This window comes from Oncorhynchus mykiss, chromosome 3 (assembly GCF_013265735.2).
Source record: "Oncorhynchus mykiss isolate Arlee chromosome 3, USDA_OmykA_1.1, whole genome shotgun sequence".
Lineage (NCBI taxonomy): Eukaryota > Metazoa > Chordata > Actinopteri > Salmoniformes > Salmonidae > Oncorhynchus > Oncorhynchus mykiss.
The window spans coordinates 58,554,896-58,581,751 of record NC_048567.1 but is presented as its reverse complement, the minus strand read 5'-3'; positions in this window follow the sequence as shown (position 1 = coordinate 58,581,751).

The window sequence follows — 26,856 nt, the reverse complement described above, 5'->3', positions numbered from 1 at the left end:
TAGAACCCTTAGTTCCAGTGAAGGGAAATCTACAGCAGACAATGACATTCTAGACAATTCTGTGCTTCCAACTTTGTGGTAACAGTTTGGGAAAGGCCTTTTCCTGTTTCAGCATGACAATGCCCCCATGCACAAAGCGAGGTCCATATAGAAACGGTTTGTCATATAGAAACGAGCCAGGCCTAATTGCCCAACATCAGTACCTGACCTCACTAATGCTCGTGGCTGAATGGAAGCAAGTCCCCACAGCATTGTTCCAACATCTAGTGGAAAGCCTTCCCAGAAGAGTGGAGACTTATAGCAGCAATGGAGGGACCAACTCTTTATTAATTCCAATGATTTTGGAATGAGATGTTCGATGAGCAGATGTCCACAAACATTTGTATGGAATGTATATATATAAAAGATACAGTATAGTTATGGCCCTGAGACCTAGGAGGGGACTGCTGCTGTAGAGAGGTAATCATCTGGGCTATATGGAATCTCATCAGCCTTTGAACAGGGTATGGTAGTAGCTGCCAGGCGCACCGGTTTGAGTGTGTCAAGAACTGAAACGCTTCTGGGTTTTTCACACTCAACAGTTTCCTGTGTGTATCAAGAATGGTCCACCACCCAAAGGACATCGAGCCAACTTGACACAACTGTGGGAAACATTGGAGTCAATGAAGAATGCTTTCGACACCTTGTAGTCCAAGCCCCGACAAATTGTCGCTGTTCAGAGGGCAAAAAGGGTCCCAACTCCCCTCCTCTTACACATCCATACAAAAGGCATTGTGATCTCTATCAGCCTCAGTGAATGGGATTCCCCTGGGTGAAATATGTACCTCTGTCACATGGTGTCATCCTTTACCTCACTACGCCCCCTCCCCCCTCCTCTCCTCCTCTTCCCTCATCCCCTGGTTTGTCACATCATATCTGTCTCAACATGATAAGACACTAGATTAACTTCCATCATCCTGACCTCACTGTGATTTTGGTGTTGTCCAGGGCAGCACATTGGGGGTTAACTGCAGCGGCAGAGCAGCAGCGAGCGGCGAGCCAGCGTTGGTTATCTCCACTTCTCTTCTGCATGGTGATGCGATGCAGCCTGAATGCATAGAGACAACAGGCCTAGCTCCATTACCCCCACTGTCACATTGTGTTTTATGTATCACCCTCGAAGTGAGCCCAGGCTCCTTGTTTGGCTAACAGACATGTAGGATTATACACTCACTGAAGAAGGACAAATAGACCAGACAGATCCGTTATGCTTGGTTATCAGGGGGTTCAATCCTGTCAAAACATTGCCCCGCTAGAGGATAATAGCAGTATAGACACTGCTAGCAATAGTTTGCAATAGCCTAATTCTTTAAATTACAATACAAATAGCCAGAACTGCATTTCAGGTTAATACATTGAGATTAGTAGTCTAAGTCAATGTTTGTATATAGTGTTCCTTATCTTGTTCAAATGCAGATTCCCCTCTCTGATTAGGATAGTCCCTCTGGGTGGGGAGGCTTTTTCTCTCTCAAATCCAATTAGTTATCTTCAATTAGAGATGTTGTAGTCACTTACAGGGACATAGACCTTATTACTGTAAGTACCTTAATATGATTAATCACATCATTCATATTTGACCCTATTTAATTTACTACTTAAGTTATAAATCTACATTATGACATTGAAAGTACTTGGACGTCATTATCTGAACTAGTATCATATCTAGACTAAGCTGTATTCTAGGTTAAATAAAGAAAAATAAGGGCTGCTAGACAAAGGACATTTTCAGCCTTAATCGAAATGTCACCTAAGTTTTCAGCGTTTTGTCTACAAGCAGTTAAAGCGATACAAATTGGCATTGAAATACTAAGACTGCCTGGAAATAGTACCACACTGTTGCTTTCTGAGATTGACCCACACACCTCAATGATTTAGTTTGGAAGCATCTCACTGCAGCTGCAAGGGAAAACCGCTGAATGGAAGTGTGAGTATTACCATGTGTTCAATACAGTCATCTAGAATGCAGACAGAGTTGTTCAGAACATCACCTGTGGGAGAGGAGAGATCGGACTGTTGATTAATCTGGCTTTTCATTGTATTTCCTAATTTATTAAGGTTAGAATTCAATGACAACTGAATTGTTGGTATGTTTCCACATTGAGGGAATAATGTGAGAATGCACAATGTGTTATAATTGAATTCCAGTCTAGTCTAAACTGTCAGTGTCAACTGTTGTTCCTCATGGCACAGAGAGTTCCTGCTATCCTGTAGAGTATTTTCAAAGTAGCATTTCCCTGTTCAAAACTAGAGAAATGGTTACTGTTACCCATTTTCAGAAACACCAGTCAAAGATCTGGGGAGGGCTGTGTGGTTTTTTACTGGACACAGGGGAGGGCTGTGTGGTTTTTTACTGGACACAGGGGAGGGCAGTGTATTTTTTTGCCTAGTTTACATAAGCTATTTTTCAGGTTTTACTATTACATTTCTTCCATCAGAGCCAAATGTCCGTATCTGATTGTATCTCTATCCACCATTCATGGTGACAATAGTGGTAGGTGGATTGTTTGTCCAGATCTGCAATAGTCTAACTAGCAATCATACCATACATAAAAACATTCAAAGCTGCATAATTTTTTTATATGAATCGACAAGAACAAATAGGAATAGTTGATAGGCAGTGGAGAGGCCAGGTGCATCATTGCTCATGAAAGAACAATGCGGCAGGTAGCCTAGTGTTTTGAGCGTTGGACTAGTAACCGAAAGGTTGCAAGATTGAATCCCCGAGCTGACAAGGTGAAAACCTGTCATTCTGCCCTGAACAAGGCAGTTAACCTGCTGTTCCTAGGCTGTCATTGAAAATAAGAATTTGTTCTTAACGTACTTGCCTAGTTAAATATAGGTTAAAAAAAAGGCATGAGACCGACAGCTCAAAAAGCTCTATTGATCTTGTTTAGGGACAATACAATTATCCTACCTAGACGAGCCTACAACACCATAATGCAGTGAATAGTTGCTTTATTGTTTTCAAGTGAGTGCAACATTCTAGCCTACTCTAGGCTGCAGTGAAAATGTCCTTTGAATAATGGCACAAAACCCCTGCGATTTGAATGTTTCATTTGATTTGGATCAGTTGTGGGTCTACGCTCAACAGTTTATAAGGTCTAGAAATGCACAGTAGCAGGCCAGTCTGGCTGTATTTTTACTTCTGACACTGAATTCGCTGTCTGTTGCAGATCATCATTCCCCTAAGTCGTCCTATAATAATGTGGTCACATATGCTCCCGGCAGGTCCAGTTATTCAGAAAAATTTAACACATGCTTTGCCTCCTCTCCAATACAAGCGGCTATTCCCCGTGCACCTAGAACCTAATGCTGCAATATAGCCTAAATATTTATCATTTTACTTTTTAAATGCATTAGCCTTATATGTGGTATAAACACAACCAGTCACAATGTTTTAATCTGATTAGGCTACTTCAAAAGTCTTCTGTAGGCATGCACAAGTTCATCCAAAATATATTTCCAGCATCCTCAAAATGGCTTGACTTTAACCAGGTTTCCATCCAAACTTTTTATGTGAGTAAAGTAGCATATGTCGTGACGTGACTACCATTAATTCGATGATGGCTAGTCATTGAATAATTACATACCACGTTCAATTAATACGCCATTCAATTAATCATATAACAATTAAGTAGTAATCTGGGGCACCACGGGAAAACGTTTATTTAACGAGTTACGGCTGGTTACACTGGTTACACAAGAAAAGGGGCAGGGGAAAGAGAGTGGAGAAGGAGAGACAAAGGAATTCAACTATTGTACATACAGTTGAATAATACGCTCATCGTAAATATGGATATTTAGCACCCCAACAACCGCTCATTCGGATTTAGAAATGCAATGTACATATTTGTGTTTGAATGTCTTTGTTGTCTCACTCTTTTGAAATCTCCCGATCAGTCTGTGACGAATAGTTCGACAGAAAGTATGGTTGTGTAAGTCTCTGGTTGTCCACCAGAGGTCACCATGACCTTAGTAGTTGTAGTAGGTTTCCTTTGTTCTGGAAGTGTCTGTTAGGATGGATACATCAGACGTACCAATGGTTGTTTGATAGCGAAATGTTCTTCCCCTCTCGTCTTTGTTCGACAGCATCCTTCAAAGGTACACACGGCCAGCATCCCGGGGTTACCTCTTCACTGCTGACGTTGAGACTGGAGTTTTGCGGGTACTATTTAATAAAGCTGCAAGTTGAGGACTCTGTTTCTCAAACTAAACACTCTAATGTACTTGTCCTCTTGCTCAGTTGTGCACCAGGGCCTCCCACTCCTCTTTCTATTCTGGTTAGAGGCAGTTTGCGCTGTTCTGTGAAGGGAATAGTACACAGTGTTGTACAAGATCTTCAGTTTCTTGACAATTTTTCGCATGGAATAGCCTTAATTTCTCAGAACAAGAATAGACTGACAAGTTTCAGAAGAAAGTTATTTGTTTCTGGCCATTGTAATCAAACCCATAGTACTGAAGCTCAATACTCAACTAGTCTAAATAAGCCCAGTTTCATTGCTTATTTAATCAGCAGAACAGTTTTCAGGTGTGCTAACATGATTGCAAAAGGGTTTTCTAATGATCAATTAGCCTTTTAAAATTATAAACTTGGATTAGCTAACACAACATGCCATTGGAACACAGGAGTGATGGTTGCTGATAATGAGCCTCTGTACGCCTTTGTAGATATTCCTTAAAAAATCTGCCATTTCCAGCTACAATAGTCATTTACAACATCAACCTCTCTGCGCACGGAACCCGCTAGCGGGCTGAAATTCCACAACATACGGTGATCGCTACATAAATAGTCATATTAAACATTCATGAAAATACAAGTGTCTCACATGTATCGAAAGCCTAGAATCTTGCTAATCCAACTGTGTTGTCAGATTTAAAAAAGGATTTACTGCGAAAGAATACGATGCGATTATCTGAGCATAGAGCCCCATAAAAAAAAAAAAAAAATTTAACCAGCACAGGCGTAACAATCACAAACTGCATTAAAATAAATAGTTTACCTTTGACGATCTTCATCTGTTTGCAATTCCAATGCTCATTGTTACACAATGAATGATCTTTTGTTTGATAAAATCAGTTTTTATAGCCTAACACGAAACATTTTGTGAACCGCTTGTGTCGTGAATTCAGTCTCATTCCATTTTTGACCACACATTCCAGGTAAATAACCCACACAGAACGTGACTTTTCCAGTCATGTTTGGTTTCACTGCAATCAACTGGTTTGGTGGTAACACAATCAAACCTGATGTGCCATTTTGCGGGACATATTGACTGAAAGAAACCGATTTGAAGACAACAAGTCATGACATCATTGTGCACCAATGATTTGCCCGCTGTTTCGTTGATTGACTGTATTTTAACCCAATGACCACTGATCGTCTTGAAATCTAGCTGGGTCGATAGCGAATGAGCTGAGCTAAATGGCAATACGCCATGTTTATGTGTTGCAAGACCAACCCATGTAGTAAGCTCCGGCGTAAAGTGAGTCATTCGCTATTGAAGTTTCATACAGGAAGGTGCAGCACATATTACGCACTGTATTGTTTGGTAAACGCGCAGATTCAGCTGTTTATATATCAATCATTATGGCGACTAAGTCAGGGAAAGCTAAATCTAAGTCTAGATATACAGATGTACACACAATTTTAGAATACATTGATTGGGAAGGTGAGACAGAGATTGTTGTAGGACGCTTCATTTAGCGATTGTGGAGGAATATTTTTTGAACGGGAAAGGACATTGTTTTGGACTGGTAAGTTCTTATCATGCTAATGCCCTTGTTTGAAAATAACAATATATATAATATTATTTGTGATTTAAAAAAATAAATTAGAAGCAATGTATAAACATGTAATGTCATGAAATGTGAGATGCGTGTGTCTGCCGCCCCACCCCAACCCACATGAAATAGCCCATTTGAGGCTGTTGAGGAGAGGGCAGGACCACATCAATGGCCAAAGTGAAATGGAGACAGTAGATACAGCTGGTCTGTTGTAATATAATAAAGACAGTAGATCTAGCTGGTCTGTCATAATATAATAGAGACGTTAGATCTAGCTGAAATGTCATAATATAAAAGAGACAGTAGATCTAGCAGGTCATAATAATATATTCAACCTAATATATTCAACCTTCAACTCTCTATATATATCTGTTTATTATACCTGTTGATACAGGGCTCATATGTGAAACTATTCTAACTGAACATTTTCTTTCACAGTGACACTGACTCCGAATGAGAGTCTTATCCGGTGTCCTGTGTGAATTTATGTATGCTCTCTCTAATTCTCTCTTTCTCTCTCTCGGAGGACCTGAGCCCTAGGACCATGCGTCAGGACTACCTGGCATGATGACTCCTTGCTGTCCCCAGTCCACCTGGCCTTGCCGCTGTTCCAGTTTCAACTGTTCTGCCTGCGGCTATGGAACCCTGAACTGTTCATTTTTACTCTTGAGGTGCTGTCCTGTTGCACCCTCTACAACCACTGTGATCTCCACCCGGCACAGCCAGAAGAGAACTGGCCACCCCTCATAGCCTGGTTCCTCTCTAGGTTTCTTCCTAGGTTTTTGCCTTTCTAGGGTTTTTTTCCTAGCCACCGTGCTTCTACACCTGCATTGCTTGCTGTTTGGGTTTTTAGGCTGGGGCTATATAAATATATTTGATTTGATAGAGGACTGAGGGTCTTCCAAATATTGAAAGTGTGTAAATAGTTACCTATGTTATTTTGTAAATGTATATATATATTTTTTCAAATATTTTCTAATCAATAAAAAAATATATATATTTTTTTTTTCTTTTTTTTTTCTCAATTTTTTTGGGGGGGTGTGTTAGAATACCATTTTGGTATTTTGTATATAGTTATTTGTTTCAAAATGTATACCTTCACCAATTTGGCCACTTGGGTACATTTGGGCTACTTGTGTGGGACACCTGGGTGACTTCATGATAAATGTCATGTAGCACACTCATTTTGGAAGTTATCATTCATTGAAACTTTGCACAAGTACTGTTGCCCTCTTATATTTTTCACTGAAATTGTCCCCATCATCCTATTTGAATGTTTGTTTTATCTTGTTCATTTTAAAGATGATGATACAAAAATTAAAAAACGTATGGTTTTTATCATTCTCCTACATTCAATTCACATGTACACAAACTTCAGAGTGTTTTCTTTCAAATGGTACCAAGAATATGCATATCCTTGGTTCTGTGCCTGAGCTACAGGCTGTTAGATTTGGGTATGTCTTCAGGCGGAAATTGCACAAAGTAGGGGGGAGCTGTAAGAGGTTTTAACAATGTCTACACTGTACTTCTGATCAATTTGATGTTATTTTAATAGACAAAATATGTGCTTTTCTTTAAAAAACAAGTACATTTCTGAGTGACCCAAAACTACTGAACGGTAGTGTACATGTCTGTTAAAAAATTCCACTACACCATGGGGAAGCATGCAGGTTATTAGGCTACAGATTAAATTAATTATGATGAACTTCACAGGGTGCTGAAAGTGCACGGTGATGAACTTGATGCTCCTTTCAAATGTATAGAGGGTGTTTTTCTGGTGACATGGTGATGGATGCCTGGCTGACGTTTGACAAATAAAAATACCCTTTTGTCCATAATAATCTCATCATCTCATCATGCCAGTACCAGAGTGGGCACTTTCCCTATACCTACGCAACATTTTTTTGTGACAAAACTATCAGTACGCCTAGATCTGAAAATACGATGAAAATCCATTTAAATGTTTTATTCGGAACATGGAAATTTAACCTCAAAAAGTATTTTTAATGTGCAATACATATTTACACACAGACTTTTATCTGCAACAAGTCAATTTGATGGAAACACAACTCCGATGGAAAAATTCTCCAGGGTTTCCCTTAGCTTGTAATTTCCGGCATTTGGAAAATAGAAAAATTTTAAGCCAAGAAATAAAATTGAAGCAGGCCAAATTCTCCAGGAGAAGCTGTCTATCATAGCCTACACCCCAATGTCACATGTGAGCTTGCTGCTGAAGAGAGAGAGAGAGCAACAGAGGAGCCTTGGACTAGGCCACTGTTGATTGAGAAGATGAAGGCTTTTTTCATTTCAATAAAACAAAAGTTAAAGGATAAAGAATATGCCTGTAGCGAAAAAACTACTAGGGAAATGTCATATACATTTTAATATTGTAGTGGACTAAGATTAGAAGAATGCAGGCTACTGTTCAACTCCCTATTCAGGTAGGATGCAATTTAGGAACTTACATTTGTTCATAATAATTTGTTTTATCATTACTATTAGTGTATATTATTGTTATTATTTTAAGCCTATTTATTAATCAAAACCAGTTATTTAAATATGCAAAACCTGTTTTAATTCTGTTCAGACATTTTCATTGGCTAAATCTTTTTAATTGTGTGCTCAGTTTTTAGTTGATAGGTTATAAGTAGGTCTGTTGTAAAATTAATATAATTAGCCTATTTCTGTCATTTGTTGTGTATGGTAGGCACTTGCTTTTGTTGGTAATTGCTGCAATAGCAATATAGTCTGTTCAAAACTTCTGTGTTTTATTTCATTCTGTGGAGACATTTTCTTTGGCCAAATTAAGTTTGACTCTACTAAGCCTTTTCCTAGCTCATTTGTGAGAATCAGTTATAGCCTTCAGTCCTAGTTTTGATTCACCTGCCTGTTTGCCTACCTGTGTATGACCATTGCCTGCCTGTGACCATGATTCCTGCCTTCTGTGAAGGCTTAATAAACACCTGCCGTGCTCCGCGCATGAATCTACACCTTTTTCTCCCTGTGTATTCATTAGTTGTACTGACAAAGTCAATCAATCATTCAATCCAAACTGTGCAGAGGCAATTTGATGAATGGAAATAGACATATGTTACAAAAGACCAAAAAGTTTAATGACATTCAGAGATTGTCAAACCAAGATTTCGATACTGGGTAAGAATACAAGGTAGGGAGGATGTATTTTCTGTTTGTCGAGATTGACATAGTCTATTCATTGTGATGTTGAAAACAGAAACCATGTCGGTATGTTTTGTTTATTGGTTATGTGGTGCATTGCCACTGAAACCTGTTGGTGGAAAATTCATTGCATATATTTGATATAATTGTAAATATGGCATCAAAATGTTGAATATCAGATTCCCCCTAGCTGATGATTGTCTGCAACCAGCTCTGATCGTGAAGTAATGAATCAGGCAGGGAGAGTAAACTCTGTGGTGGTCGAGGAACCCTCAACCTTCTGGCACGCAGCCCTGCGTGGCATCGACTGTGCCACAAAATCAAAGTAGATATCCACATTTATAAACACAGCTATTGTTATTTGTTGTCTTAACCATTATTTTGAGTTCATTCTGTGAGGGGGAGGGTGTTCAATGGTTTTTATAGTACAAAGGGATGGTCATCCCCATACAAGTTGGACCAGCATTCTTTCTCTAAGCAGGAGTAAAAACAAATAGCAGAGTGAAAGGTTTCCAATCCACAATCCAGCCCTGGAAGAGACACTCTCGCCAGCTTTGATGCATTGAGGCAGAAGACATGTTGGTGTACCAGTTTGTATGTCAGCACATAGATATTATGCACTAAGCCTTAGGAAATCCTTCAGTAAAAATCTATCAGTATTTTCGGCTGCTGAAATCTTTTCACATGGGTGTTATCCATGTTTTGACAATACATTCCTATTAATAGATCAATGAAATTAGAAGAAAACTCAACAAATATTATATTGTGTAAAGCAAAATGAGAAAACACAAGACAATACACCTCAAAGATTGCTTCTGGCAGCAGGGAGCGTCATGGTTTGTGAGCATGAGATGAGAGGGAAAAGCAGCGGGATATCTTTCCTGTCGTCTCAGCATGCCACCAGAAGTTAACCAGGCCATTCCTACAAAGCTCATGTCACCAAAGAGATGAATTGGCTCTGCTGTCCTCTGAGTATTACTGATTGGCTCTCAAAAAACAGAAGCCTTTATTTATCTCATTGGCTCAGGTGCTGCCTTTGGTGATTTCAAAGGCTGAGACCTCTGAAGTCCAACTTACTAACTGACAGCCTTTTCACAAGTGCACTTTATCTTTTGTCCCTTTGGTGTGCTTGCCCCTGCGCACTGATAGATGACCCTTGTATAAAAAAGAATACAAAAAATATGTTGTGAATCTCCATAATTAATGTCTGCACTATATATATATATATATATATATATATATATATATATATATATATATATATATATATATATATATATATATATATATATATATATATATATATATATATATATATATATATATATATATATATATAATATCCCCAGCTGGTACCATCACATAGTTCTCCCCTTTAACCCATTCCATATTTTTAAATGAATAATGTGTTAGAGAAACTATATTTTATATTTTTTAAATGTACAAATGGGTAAATCTGAGATCTGAGTGACCTACAATTTCAAAGTGCATGCACTCCTGCAGAGCTGTTACAGTATGCTGTATATAAATAGAAATGACCTCTGCACTAAGGACCATTAAGCAGTGTTTATTAGTCATGTGCTGTATTATGGATAAATACCCTTCAAAGACTATAATATTATTCTAACTCTTAGTAGAAATCTCATTAGATTAATGTCAAATGAAATTATGCAATTTGCTAGTAGCCTACTGTATATAATTTTTGCACACCTTTTTTTGCCCTGAAAGTGAATTGTCCAATTATACAGGTCATCTGTAATGAAATTTGTGTAACATGTTATTCACTACTTATGGCTGAAGTTTACTCACAGTTGCTAGAGGAATGATTTTTTTTCTTCATAAGAACAAAAGGCATGATCACACTGAAACTTTTTATCATTGCTTCCACGCTATATTAAACATCTTTCTCTACAAGCTAGTCAATACGTTCAAGTGGACGCCTGTTGGTCCCTTGGATTGTAGGTATTAAGGAAAGGTCGCCTAAATTAGAAATAGATTACATTAATTATCTTGTTCAGTGAGTGTGTAGAGTTAAACTAATGCATACAGAAAAAGGCACTTTCTTCAGGAATCCTTCGAAAACCATCACTGTGAGAAGGGCATGTCCCTGTTGTCCATGACTTATTCACAGGGCACATGACCGCCAGAGGCCATGATTACTTCAACCCATGGTGACTGGTAGGACATATCATTACACGTTTAGATAAGCCTCTCCAAAAAGACCAACGTCATTTCAAGGTTTATGTACACGTACGCTACGATTCCAATACACAGGCCTCTTTATTGTCCGTAAAATTTCTAAGGAAACAGCTGGAGGCAAGGGCTTTCTCCTATAGAGCTCATCTCCCCAGTACTGTAGGTCCCATGATTGAATGTGGTCTGGTGCAGAGGTGCGAAGGTGAATGGCAAGGCACTGGAGTGACGAACCGCCCTGGCTGTCTCTGCCTGGCCGGCTACCCTCTCTACATCGTGATTCTCTGCCTCTGACCCTATTACGGAAGCTGGTCTACTAGTGGTCTTTCATGCCATCCCTAGGAGGGTGCGTCACTTGAGTGGGTTGAGTCACTGATGTGATCTTCCTGTCCAGTTTTGCTCCTCCTCGGGCTCGTGCGGTGGAGGAGATCTTAATGGGCTATACTCAGCCTTGTCTCAGCGTAGTAAGTTGGTGGTCTGTTGAAATCCCTCTAGTGGTGTGGTGGTTGTGCTTTGGAAAAGTGGATGGGGTTAGATCCTGCCTGGTTGGTCCTGTCTGGAGGTATTGTCGGAAGGGGACACAGTGTCCCCCGGCACCCCTGTCTCAGCCTTCAGTATCTATGCTGCAATAGTCTATGTGCCGGGGGGCTAGGGTCAGTCTGTTACACATTTTGTTATGTTACAGTCTTATTCTTATATTGATTAAATAGTTTTTTTCCTTCATCAATCTATACACAACCCATAATTAAAAAGCAAAAACAGGTTTTTGAAATGTTTGCAAATGTATATATATATATAAAAAACAACTGAAATATCACATTTACATAAGTATTCAGACCCTTTACTCAGTAATTTGTTGAAGCACCTTTGGCAGAGACTACAGCCTCAAGTCTCAACTACAAGCTTGGCACACCTGTATTTGGGGAGTTTCTCCCATTCTTCTCTGTAGATCCTCACAAGCTCTGTAGGGTTGAATGGGGAGCGTTGCTGCAAAGCTATTTTCAGGTCTCTCCAGAGATGTTCGATCGGGTTCAAGTTCGGGCTTTTGCTGGGCCACTCAAGGACATTCAGAGACTTGTCCCGAAGCCACTCCCGCGTTGTCTTGGCTGTGTGCTTAGGGTAGTTGTCCTATTGGAAGGTGAACCTTTGCCCCAATCTGACGTTCTGAGCGCTCTGGAGCAGGTTTTCATCAAGGATCTCTCTGTACTTTGTTGCGTTCATCTTTCACTCGATCCTGACTAGTCTCCCAGTCCCTGCCGCTGAAAAACATCCCCACAGCATGATGCTGCCACCACCATGCTTCTATAGAGATGGTGCCATGTTTCCTCCAGACGTGACGCTTGGCATTCAGGTCAAAGAGGTCAATCATGATTTCATCAGACCAGAGAATCTGGTTTCTCATGGTCGGAGAGTCCTTCAGGTGCCTTTTGACAAACTCCAAGCAGGCTGTAATCTGCCTTTTACTGAGGAGCGGGTCCCGTCTGACCACTCCACCATAAAGGCCTGATTGTTGGAGTGCTGAAGAGATGGTTGTCTTTCTGGAAGGTTATCCTATCTCCACAGAGGAACTCTGGAGCTATGTCAGAGTGACTATCGGGTTCTTGGCCACCTCCGTAGGCCAAGGCCCTTCTCCTCCGATTGCTCAGTTTGGCCAGGCGGCCAGCTCTAGAAAGAGTCTCAGGGGTTTCAAACTTCTTCCATTTAAGAATGATGGAGACATTTTTTGGTACTCTTCCCCAGATCTGTGCCTTGACACAATCCTGTCTCGTAGCTCAACAGACAATTCCGCCGACCTCATGGCTTGGTTTTTGCTCTGACATGCAGTGTCAACAGTGGGACCTTATATAGACTGGTGTGTGCATTTCCAAATCATGTCTAATCAGTTGAATTAACCACAGGTGGAATCCAATTGTAGAAACATCTCAATGATGTTTAATGGAAACAGGATGCACTTGAGCTCAATTTTGAGTCTCATAGCAAAGGGTATGAATAATTACGTAAGGTATTTCTGTTTTTGTTTTTTTATATACATTTGCAAAAACTTCTACAAACCTGCTATCTCTTTGTCATTATGGTGTATTGTGTTTAGAATGATGATAATTGTATTTATTTATCCAATTTTAAACAAGGCTGTAACGTAAGAAAATGTGCAAAAAGGGAAGGGAACTGAATACTTCCCGAATCCACTGTATATGGTGTAATTCTCCTGTTTTATCTGGTGTCCTGTATGAATTTAAGTATGCTCCCTCAAATTCTCTCTCTCCCTCCCCTCCCAGAAGATCTTAGCCCTAGGACCACGCCTCAGGACTACATGGCCTGGCTGTCCCCACCTGGTCACGCTGCTGCTGTCAACTGTTCTGCCTGCGGCTATGGAACCCTGATCTGTTCACCGGACATGCTACCTTGTCCCGGACCTGCTGTTTTCTCCTCCCCCCTGTTCTCCCTCTCCCTCTCTCTTTCCCCACCTTTTCTACATCTGCATTGCTTGCCGTTTGGGGTTTTAGGCTGGGTTTCCGAATAAGCACTTTGTGACATCTGCTGATGTAAATAGGGCTTTTTTAAATCAATTTGATTGATTGATTGATTTAATTGAAATGACGTTGAAACGACATTGATTCAACCAGTGTGTACCCAGTTGGATTGTCTTCTGTTGTGGAATATTGTAGGGGTATTTGCTGCTGACATTACATTAACACACACTCGTCTGTAGTTTAGATAATTGCATATAGATACATAGAGACTTTTTATAAACTCATACATTTATACATCATTAATGACAGCCCATAGAGGCATCTTATTGCATATCAAAAATCATGCCGATCACACCAGAGACACAGGTGTTCAATATCAAAGATGAAAAACATTGACAGTTTGTTATCTCTGATCACTTCTAACTTGCATCCCAAAGACCAAATCTGATCCAATCTTTGATTCCACAATCTCAGTTATTTTAAATTGACACCTGGTCATCATTGATAGTCAATGTGCTGAGGCCTAAACAGTTGCAATCACCCTGGACTCTCAGGGAAGCGCGTCACCGCTAATATGTTGCATTTGATTTTCTCCGTTCACCCATCTCATTTGAAAACAAACTCCGATTGTCAACAAACAGGTGCCGTAGTATTTTGTTGTGAGGTTTGGCAGGTGTTTGCACCCAAAAGCAGGAGAACATATGCACATCCAGGTACTTTGTGCAGGTGCTGGAGTTCTAGGTGAATGAATGAATCATAAAAAGGAAAGCGCCGCACAATGCTGCTCATGCTCCCAGGTGATTTTATTTGAACAACATTTGCAGACACCACATGGTTTTTTAGTGTTCTCTCTTTGCTTTCCATAGCAACATATTTTGCCTCTTTAATGTCCACAGTGAGTATTAAAGTTGGTGCATTTCAGCCAACTGTCTAAGAGGTGTTTTAAGACTGTTCAAAGATTCTCATAACATGTTTTTATTGATATTTGTTTTGGAGTTCACAAAAGGATGATGTTTGATTCAAAATAGTTCAACAAGGCCGAGAAATGTACAGTATGTAATATGAAAATGCACACAAACAACTTACTTTGAAGAATGTCTTTTTTAAAAGTTTATATGTATTCTTATCAACGTTTGAGTTTAACGTTAACAGTTTTATGTGTTTGGGAAATCAGTAAAAGAAAAATTGTAATGACTGTAGAACGCTCCATCCAAACCTAATCTTGACAAGCATACTTTACATTTTTGACAGTTTTACAATAGTTCTGAATTTGAAATGACAGTTGTAAATTAGCCATGTCTTAATCACTTGACTTGACATGTCTAATCTAATCTCAGGCTATGATGACTGTTCCCCTCTGGATTGGAGTTCTAATCTGTTGTAATTACAGCAGATAGCAGAGTCTGCTATTGAGTTCCTCTCTAACCAGCTTGTCAGGCAGATGAGGAAGCAATAAATCAAATGTGTTCTCATGCAGATTCCTGTGTCAAGAGTTAGTCCACCGTGACTGTCTGAGCCCACTGTCGCCATCCCAGCAAAACACGCAACCTGGCCCAAACCTCCGTGCTGCTCACTGGAATATCCCAACAAGCCACAACACAATATGGGCTCTTGATTGTGAGATGATTTAATATTAAGGGAGATGATAGATCTAACTTTGCCTTCTCTATCAGTCATTAAGATGTTTGAATCTCTAGCTGTTAGAAAGATACAGGGGAAATTGCTATCATGGGAAGCAGAAGATATTCAGTAAGTAATGTTTTCTCTGCCTGAGGCCACGGCTCGGCTCCGAGTGTCGACCTCCACATTGTGAATGTCATGATCTGCAGGGCAGGAGCGAGATAACAGCATACTTTAAATTGAAATGTCAACCCTTGCCATCAGAGCTAGACAATAACCATAATGGAAACTTTGTAACTACAGCTATTAAATGTTCATTAAGTGCCAGAAGCCTGCTTCCTCACAGAGGAAGAGCTCTGATAAGAGCCTCTCTTTTACGGTCCATTATTAATGATTAAGCCTCTGGATGAGACTCATCATCTTCACCATCTGACCAAGATCCTCTGCGACAAGAGAGATGGAGAAACATACAGAGGACATGGGTTCAACTCCAGATTTTTGGAGATATAATTACAAACTGCTGTCTTGGTATTACTGAAATGCTATTTATGTGAAGATTGCACCATCAGTGTTTAGTACGCCATGAATTCTGCATGCTTTCCATACTTGCTCTTGTGATTAAATCTTACTTAAAAAAAATTATTTAACCTTTATTTAACTAGGCAAGACAGTTAAGAACAAATTCTTATTTACATTGACGGCCTACCAAAATGCAAAAGGCCTCCTGCGGAGAAGGGGGCTGGGATAAAAAAAGATGTATGCATATTTTATATATATATATATGTATACATATATACAGTTGGAGTCAGAAGTTTACATACACTTTGGTTGGAGTCATTAAAAGTCATTTTTCAACCACTCCACAAATATCTTGTTATCAAACTATAGTTTTGGCAAGTCGGTTAGGACATCTACTTTGTGCATGACACAAGTCATTTTTCCAACAATTGTTTACAGACAGATTATTTAACTAATAATTCACTGTATCACAATTCCAGTGGGTCAGACATTTACATACACTAAGTTGACTGTGCCTTTAAGCAGCTTCAAAAATTCCAGAAAATTATGTCATGGCTTTAGAAGCTTCTGTCATGACTGTCCTGATCAGGTCAGGTTACAGGAGACCACAATCCTACAGATTATCTCTCAACCCCAACAGAGGAGGAGAGATCTAATGGTCTGAAGATGTGGGGGGGTTTTATGACCCCTCACGCCCCTGGTAAATGTCAGGCCACAGACAAATTCCTTTGTCCTTTTACTTTGGAGAACCAGCCTCAGAACATTAAACATGAAATAAAGGGACTTTGGAACAATGGTTTCCATTAGCCACAATGGTGGTCATGACGATAGATGGAATATGAAAATGTATGTGATTTCTGTTTTGTTATTAAAGGTTAAAACCTGTTATGGCTGCAATCCCGATACCGGGATCGATATGACAACTATTAGTGAAAATAGAGGGCGCCAAAATTCAAACCACAGAAACCTCATAATTACAATTCCTAAAACATACATGTGTCTGATATCATTTTAAAGCTATCCTCGTTGTTAATCCCACCAAATTGTCCGATTTCAAATAGGCTTTTCAGCGGAAGCACTACAAACGATTATGTTAGGTCTCCACCAAACCACAATAAGCACAGCCATTTTCCAGCAAAATATAGCATTCACAAAAACCAAAAATAAAGATAAAATTAATCACTAACCTTGAATTATCTTCATCAGATGACACTCATAGGACTTCATGTTACACAATACATATGTTTTGTTTAATAAAGTTCATATTTACATAAAAAAAATCTGAGTTTACATTGGCGCGTTAGATTCACTAGTTCCAAAAACATCAAGTGATTTTGCATATCCACATCATTCAACAGAAATACTCATCATAAAATGTAGATGATAATATACACATGGAATTATAAATATACCTCTCCTTAATGCAACCGCTGTGTCAGATTTCAAAAAAACTTTACGGAAAAATAAATGCATGCAATAATCTGAGACGGCACTCAAAAGTAAAAACACCACAGCCGCAAAGATGGCGTCAACATAAACAAATAAATATTCCCTTACCTTTGATGATCTACATCAGAAAGCACTCCAGGAATCCCAGGTCCACAATAAATGTTTGTTTTGTTCGAAAATGTCTGTTATTTATGTCCAAAAACCTTCTTTTGTTAGCGCGTTTGGTATACATATCCAAACGCTAATTCTGGTCAGCGTTATATCGGACAAAAACTTCAAAAAGTGATATTACCGGTCGAAGAAACATTTCACACTAAATACATAATCAATCATTAGGATGTTTTTAACATATAGCTTCAATAAAGTTCCAACCGGAGTATTCCTTCTTGTCTTCGTGAGCCATGGAACGCAAGTGACTACCATGAGGAAAAAGTGCGTTCACAAAATGGCTGCTTGATGTACATCTGATATATTCTGCTCTCATTCACTCCCACAACAACATAGAAGCCTCATTATAATTTCTATTGATGGTTGACATCTAGTGGAACCCTAGGCGGTGCAACATCATTCATATCTCAAGGGGATTTCATTGGGGACTCTGGTGAATACATACAAGCTCAGATTTCTGACTTCCTGTTTTGATTTCAACTCAGGATTTTGCCTGCCAATAAGAGTTCTGTTATACTCACAGACATCATTCAAACAGTTTTAGAAACGTCAGAGTGTTTTCTATCCAATACTAATAATAATATGCAAATATTAGCAACTATGACTGAGGAGCGGGCCGTTTGATATGGGCACCTTTCATCCAAGCTACTCAATACTGCCCCTGCAGCCATAAAAAGTTAATAGATGACGTTATTACGAAAAGATTGTAACGTGAAGAGTTTTCCTCGTATATGTTTGATGTTTATACATTGTACGTTGTATGGAAAATATCCAAATCAAAGAGAATGTTTTGGGGAAGAGGAAATGTTAAGTTAGTTGTCTAAAATTGGATTTGAATAAAATCTAGACCTTGCCTCATAAACTTGGTATGCCCAGAGAACTGCCCTAAAGGCGGTTACGCTCACTTCTGACCCAAGGGTATAAAATCTGTGAGTAAAGAATTTACAGGAGGACTACGTGACCCGAGCTGCAGGAAAGTCTAAAAAGTCAACGAACCCAGAACGCAACGCAAGTTTGAGGACAAAGAAATCCTTTTCTACCCAAGCTACGGATGAGTAGCTGTGTCTAAGCGAGTGAATTCACGTCGAACCACCTAGCCTCCATCTCCCATCGAATCGTGGTATCTAAAGGGTTTCATTCCATTGCTGTGAGCTCTGAGCTATAGAGCTGTCTGTCCTCAGAAGACCCCTTCCAGAGCAAAGGGTGAGGGAACAGACTCCTAAGCCAAAAAGTACACTGACATCGGGAGGACTCTCAGAGAGATGCGCCGGAGTAGCGCGTCATCGAACAGCTGAAGGCCTACGCAGAGAATCCTCGGAGATAATCCCCACGTAATGACATCATTATATTCTGACCCATAAGAGCGGCAGTTTCGGGCAAGGCTAGGGTTAGAATAGCATAGCTGACAAATTCACCCAAATGTATATTTCTCTTGTGTACTTTCTGTTATCTCTCTCTATTGAAATCCCCATCGTGGGTAACACGCGCCATAGTGTGTTGGCCCGTCATAAGTTCTAATCAATAGCCTATAATGTGTTTTGTCTATGTGTATCTTTTATCATAATTTTAGCTTTTTAGTAAATGAATATTCAACTAAGATTGGTGTGGTACGAATTCATTGGTGAGGCCCGGGTCCGTGCAGATTCACGGGCTATGCGACGTTCAGAACGAGATTGGGAGAGGAAACTGGTTAATTAGCGACTGTTGTAAAATCGCTATTCTGATATTCTTTGAGTTAATTTGGGAAATAGAAACTAGTTTTCCCATGGTGCCCCAGGTTAATGAGTTAATAATTGCTTGATTCAGTTAATCACGCAATTAGAAACTTTAATCGTTCGATCAACAACAGTCATCACTAATACAATGTCACGGCACTTCTGATAGGCTAATTGATATCATTTGAGTCAATTGAAGGTGTACCTGTGGATGTATTTCAAGGCCTACCTTCAAACTCAGTGCCTCTTTGCTTGACATCATGGGAAAATCAGAAGAAATCAGCCAAGACCTCAGAATTTTTTTTGTAGAACTCCACAAGTCTGGTTCATCCTTGAAAGCAATTTCCAAACGCCTGAAGGTACCACGTTCATCTGTACAAACAATAGTACAGAAGTATAAACAGCATGGGACCATGCAGCCATCATATCGCTCAGGAAGGAGACGCGTTCTGTCTCCTAGAGTTGAACGTACTTTGGTGCGAAAAGTGCAAATCAATCCCAGAACAACAGCAAAGGACCTTGTGAAGATGCTGGAGGAAACAGGTACAAAAGTATCTATATCCACAGTAAAACAAGTCCTATATTGACATAACCTGAAAGGCTGCTCAGCAAAGACGAAGCCACTGCTCCAAAACCGGCATAAAAAAGCCAGACTACGATTTGCAACTGCACATGGGGACAAAGATCGTACTTTTTGGAGAAATGTCCTCTGGTCTGATGAAACAAAAATAGAACTGTTTGGCTTTAATGACTTCAACTCTATATCTAAATATAGGACAAAACACACATCACGACAAGAGAGACAACATAACACTACATAAAGAGAGACCTAAGACAACAACATAGCAAGGCAGCACATGACAACACAGCATGGTAGCAACACAACATGACAAAAACATGGTAGCAACAAAACATGGCAGCAGCACAAAACATAGTACAAACATTATTGGGCACAGACAACAGTACAAAGGGCAAATAGGTAGAGACAACAATACATCATGCAAAGCAGCTACAACTGTCAATGATTGATTCTTTGAATGAAGATATTGAGAAAAAACTGTCCAGTTTGAGTGCTCGTTCCAGTCGCTATCTGCAGCGACCTGAAAAGAGGAGCGACCCAGGGATGTGTGTGCTTTGGGGACCTTTAACAGAGAGTAACTGGCAGAATGGGTGTTCTATATGGAGGAAGATACTTAATGATACTGTATGGAATAACTCAGACTTGTGTACATCATTCATTGACGTAATTGGGAGACATACTGTAAGTGTGCAGATCCCAAGTCAGAATACATCCCTAGTAGCGTTAATTATTGTAAAGTTCCAGTAGTGAGCGAGATAAACCTGACTCGTTGTCATTCACATCAGGGGGAGAATTGGAGATTGCCCTCTACCCCTTTGTTACTGCGATCAGCTGTGTCTGAATGGAAGAAATCCTGCAGGAGCCAGCTAGTATTGATCCAACCAGCAATCTCACAGAAAGCTCTATACATTTACAATAAAAGGGTGACAGAAAGGGTGACACTGCTCTCATTTGGAGTGGAGTGGTTTATAGGGAGAAACTAGTGGTTGTCATTGGTTGCCTTGTTTCATATTCTGTCTTGGTCCACCCAATTTCCTAAATGCCTCTGTAGAGTATATGCAAAGTATAGTGGATAGATGCTCTGGTTGTTGTAAAATGCTGACTTACTTTGTAGCTGATGGCGTCATGGTGCCACTTCAACATTGGATCAACATTTCATCATGTTTCAAGAAGCAGAGTCTGATTTGAATTAGGATATGTGTCCAGAATAATAAACCCAGTTGTGAGACTGAGACTTTAACCAGTTTAACAGTAGATTGCACTGGATGTCTTGAAAAGACAGTGACAGTTACAACCCAGCAGCCATTTTGCCTTCTGTTGGATCAGGTTGATTTAATCTCTGACTGCTGCTTGATTTTGTCAGACTGTTTCCTCAGGCAAAATGTAAGTAAATGTAAGCATTTAAGTGAATTGAAAGTTATGTGGGATGTCTAAATTCAGTTTAGTGAGACAGAACACACAACAGTTTACATTTCTGATTCATGCCCAATTTATCATCCTTCACAGACCTGTTGCCTTCAGTGTCATTCGGTTTGACAGTCAGTCAAATGCAATTTTCCCATTCATTTCAGTTTTACATTAATATGACTCACTGTTGCCCTGGCAACAAAGGAATAGGCCCTACCCATGATGCTATTTAAATTCAGAGATTTCATCAGGCTAACCAATCAATCCTTCCTGTTTGGGCCTGTCCGGGGGTGTCCTCGGATGGGGCCACAGTGTCTCCTGACCCCTCCTGTCTCAGCCTCCAGTATTTATGCTCCAGTAGTTTATGTGTCGGGGGGCTAGTGTCAGTTTGTTATATTTGGAGTACTTCTCCTGTCCTATTCGGTGTCCAGTGTGAATTTAAGTGTGCTCTCTCTAATTCTCTCTTTCTCTCTCTCGGAGGACCTGAGCCCTAGGACCATGCCTCAGGACTACCTGACATGATGACTCCTTGCTGTCCCCAGTCCACCTGGCCGTGCTGCTGCTCCAGTTTCAACTGTTCTGCCTCATTATTATTGGACCATGCTGGTCATTTATGAACATTTGAACATCTTGGCCATGTTCTGTTGTAATCTCCACCCGGCACAGCCAGAAGAGGACTGGCCACCCCACATAGCCTGGTTCCTCTCTAGGTTTCTTCCTAGGTTTTGGCCTTTCTAGGGAGTTTTTCCTAGCCACCGTGCTTCTACACCTGCATTGCTTGCTGTTTGGGGTTTTAGGCTGGGTTTCTGTACAGCACTTTGAGATATCAGCTGATGTACGAAGGGCTATATAAATACATTTGATTTGAATCAAAACCCCTCAGGAAGAGTGTAACATTGAAAGGTATTATTTTACCTGACCTTGAGAATAATTATAATCTACTATTCTTTTTTTTTCTAGATGACATTACACAGCTCATAAATATGATTAAGTATTAACATGCACCATGTGTTAATGATCATAGGCACATAACATGATGTTCTGAAATTATTTACATCACCTTTGATTTCAAAGTGAGGACAACAAAATATAACTACTACTCATCTAAGAACTGCCTGTCAGGCAATCATTTCAATTACTTAGTCTCTCACTCTAGGTAGCGTCCCCTGTTAGGGGCGGAGTCTAGGAATATCCAATCACAGAACGTCTGTCATAGACAGATAGGTGTAGCGGCTAATAGTGGACCACTCTCTATAAGGGGCCGTAGTCTGATCCCATCTTCACTTCTTTCGTCTTCCTCACAGATTCGATTAAGATCAAATACATGTCAAATCAAATTTATTTATAAAGCCCTTCTTACATCAGCTGATATCTGAAAGTGCTGTACAGAAACCCAGCCTAAAACCCCAAACAGCAAGTAATGCAGGTGTAGAAGCATGGTGGCTCAGAACAACTCCCTTGAAAGGCCAGAGAGGAAACAGGCTATGAGGGGTGGCCAGTCCTCTACTGGCTGTGCCGGATCCTCTACTCTCCTCAGCTATCGACTTGGACTTCTGCTTTTCTGCTTACCTGTGGGCTGTCAATGACTCCACTTTCAAGCGTAGGGCAGCAGCTTCTTGTCGAGAGAATTGAGCTCCCACAAAAGCTAGCTCTCGCCGTACCAGCTCCCTTAGCTCCCTGCTTGGTGCTGCTTATTCCCTCCAGGGTGGAAGAAAGAAACTACTTGTTGTGTGTATGTACTGACATGTACTGTATGTGTAACTGATAGATGCACACACACACACACACACACACACACACACACACACACACACACACACACACACACACATACTACATGTTAATCTTTTTAAATGTATGTACATTTTAAAGTCTTTTGTCAGTAATGTCTTTTTCATTATGTGTACTGACATGTACTGTATGTGTAACTGATAGATGCACACACACACACACACACACACACACACACACACTACATGTTAATCTTTTAAATGTATGTACATTTTAAAGTCTTTTGTCTGTAATGTCTTTTTCATTATGTGTTGGACCCCAGTAAAACTAGCTGTCGCCATTGGCGTTGGCTATTGGGGATCCTAATAAATCAAATCAAAAATCAAATCACAAGGAAAGACGCTTTTGAGATTTGTTTAAACACACTATGTCAGTGGTATTCAAAGTCCAGGGGAACTGCAATGGGGTCGCCAAAATGTTTTTAAAAAATGGGAACAAAAATGTAAGAGTACAGATTATTGAATGGGACAATATACAAACGTTTTTCAGAAAGATAAGTTGAAAAATACAATTTATTGAGAAAATGTATTCGTTGGTTTATTTTCATTTTTATAAGAGATACAGAAAATGTAATGAATTGAAAGTTATTTGTTGATGTCAAAATGAAAAATTACCGATCTTAAGGTTGTGTCATTAGATTTGGAGTGGGGTGGGGTCGTGAGAAATACAAAAAAAAAATGGCTTCCCCTCTGAATTCCTTTTTAATTCCACTTCTCTAAGTTAACCTAGCTAGCTAACAAAGAATGCACATTCTCTTCAGCTAGCAGTGCGCTTGCTATAGCTAGGCTACTAACCCTCAAAATGAACGCTAGCTAGATAAATGCGGGGACTAGCTGGCTACACAGCTAAGCATCGGCAAAACACACAACTAGAACTAGCTCCTTGGCTAACTCTCTCTACTTACGCGGTAGGATTTCTCTCTCACCCAGCTTACCAGAGCCCTCGCTACCTTACCAGAGCGCTCGCTAGCTGGTCTTAAGGGCCCTCTAGCCTGTAGAGCAACTTCACCTTGTGGTGCTCTCCGGCTTACTGCTTGCCATTTACGACAGGCCCATGGCTATCGCTTCCCCTTGCCAGGTGACCCATGCCAGGCACCCGAGCCCCATGTCTGCCCCTGCGGCTCTCGCATCTCAGAGAAAGACTCCCATCCTCTCTGCTTTGCCTGTTTGGGACAAGAGCATGTTCGAGATGCAGTCAATTACCTTGAGTCTTGTCTGCCCTGCAGCACACTGTCTAGGGTTAGCCTAAGAACAAAAATACATCTCCTGCTTTCCATAATCCCCCATCGGTGGAGCCCCCTCAGGTTAACTATCTTAACACCTAACATAGTGCACCCATTCGGTCAGAGCACTTAACGTGTCCACCTTACTTACAGCTTATCAAGCTGAGCTGCTGAAAGATATGGCAAGTCAACGCACAGCTGACCCTGCTATGTGGGAGGAAAACTGTCATCAAAGATCTCAACCTCCATGCCTCTCCCGATGCCATACTGAGTTGTGGCAGTACCATGAGCCTTGCGGTAGTAGGAGAAAGGGCCCTTTGGCTGGACTCGGCCAGCCTTACAGTCAGGGAAGAATCTGGCCTCTTGGATGTCCTTATTACCATCAGTGGGTTGTGTGGGCCATCTGTCACTGCCATCCATCAGAAATGCAATTTGTGGTCCTCCCGAGTGTCGCAGTGGTCTAAGGCACTGCATCGCAGTGCTATAAGCATCACTACAGACCCGGGTACGATCCCAGGCTGTGTCACAGCCCGTCGTGACCGGGAGACCCATGAGGCGGTGTACAATTGGCCAGCGTCGACCGGGTTAGGGGAGGGTTTGGTCGGCCGGGATTTCCTTGTCCTATCGTGCACTAGTGACTCCTTGCTGCCGGCCGGGTGCAAGGTGACTTCGGTCGCCAGCTGGAAGGTGTTTCCTCCAACACACTGCTGCGGCTGGCTTCCCAGGTTAAGCGAGCAGTGTGCCAACAATAGGGCTGTGGCGGTCACGAAATTTCATCAGCCAGTGATTGTCAAGCAAATAACTGGCGGTCTCACGGTAATAGACTGTTAATTAACATAAAAACATTTAGCATCTCCTGGCTTCCACACGTAGCCTACAAGCCACCAATAAAGACCCTTTTTTAAGGGGTAATATACCCTAAACCTTCACAATAAATCCATTATTTATTTTAGACAGGTCTTAAGAAGCATGATATGAAGAAAATGTAGTCTATTTCAGAAGAACAGAATAGCATACTCTGGTCTGTCCTTATGTTAGGTCCTGATCTGGCTATGCAAAATGGCTGTGTCTACACTAGTTCATTTAGCAGACAAGATTCGCTTAAATTTCCATGGCATTATTTCATAGTATGAAGAATACAATTGAACAAAGCTGAATAAAATATAAATATTTTCTCTGAACGATTTGAGGGAGTGGACACATGCGGCTATTCTGTGTTGAGCGGTTAACAAAGAAATAGGTACTCCTTTATGCTTAATTTAGAGTTATTAATGTAACTTTAGTTGTTCTACAAATGTTGGGCTATATGTTTTGATTTTTAATACATGGTAAGGCTGCATGATGCAACTCTAACGAGGATTTGAAAAAAATAGCTTGAAAGGCATGAGCTCTGCTTTGTTTTTTAGCGCAGGCAGTACACACTTCATTAGTCTCTCATTCACAATTTGACAAGCACTTAATAATGCTTCGAATTTCATGGTGGCATCCCCTTTGTGGCCGTAATGCACCCATGCCTTTTACGGCCAGTGGCCATTGTGCTCTTGGCCCGGAGTGCTGCGTTGTGCCGTTCTCCCTGAGTGCTGCTCGCTCCTAAGCACCTCTCACTTACATGGCTCTCCATCATGTGATCGGGTCTTTCTCACAGGCTATAAGTGAAGACAGACACGTCGGAGACGCAACTTCGTGTGTCCTTATCCAATTCCGAGGTGCATATTGAAGATATTGGAAGAACTATCCACATTTACTCTTCATCAGCCAACAACATGAGTAGGCCTAATGAACAGCAAATGCACTAGCCTATGTCAATCTACTATCCCCCATAGTATAAAAGTCGACCTATTCTATTCTGTGTGAGAAATAAACAAACATAGTCTGGGAAATTTTGGGATGCAATAGATCCCAAATGAATACAACCACTAGCATTAAAAAACTGTTTTAATTAAGCAATGTGGCTAAAGCAACAGATCAGAACATTTCACTTAAAATGTTGATAAACTATAAGGCTATTTCTTCACAGTATAAGCTCGATTGTTCCATCAGCGGGAAAACATAATTATCAAAAGTGACCGCAAATGTGATTATGCATGGATGCTTTTTTTTTTAGAAAGGTGCATTTTTATGGTGAAAATTATCTTCCACAAACTTGAAACTCATGTGCTGCTTATGTTTGCCAGTTAGCCTCTAAACCCCTTGTAAAGTGGATGAATGCTTAATTTTTTGGGCCACTTTAGTTGTGATAGAAACCTTATCAAAACATATAGGCCTATGGGCTAGGCTATGTGCGACTATGATTTTAAAAAGTCACACAAAAAAAGGCAGTTTCTTATGCTGGGCATCATTAACAAGTGATAATTTATAATTCACAAGTGATACGCTAATATTGTCACCCATCAGACTATTCTTGATTTAATCTTGTCTTTACATATACTAAATAATATATGTGTGAAATGTGTTTTGATTTAGAATGGACCATTATCATGCACCGGTCTCGAAACAGCACTTAAAAAGCGAATGGAGGATGCTTTTCCAGTGGTTAATTTTCATGCCAGCCAGGTAGGCTATACTCCTGTTGTAAAGATAATTAATGTGCATAATAATGGGAAAGTGGAGAAATAAATATAGTAGACCTAGCCTATAGAAAGCTGATGGGATCCTCCTGCCATCACTCTGTTTTCTCGGCAATTGCATAGTGTCCTGTCTTTGGCTATGCCGGATTAAGTA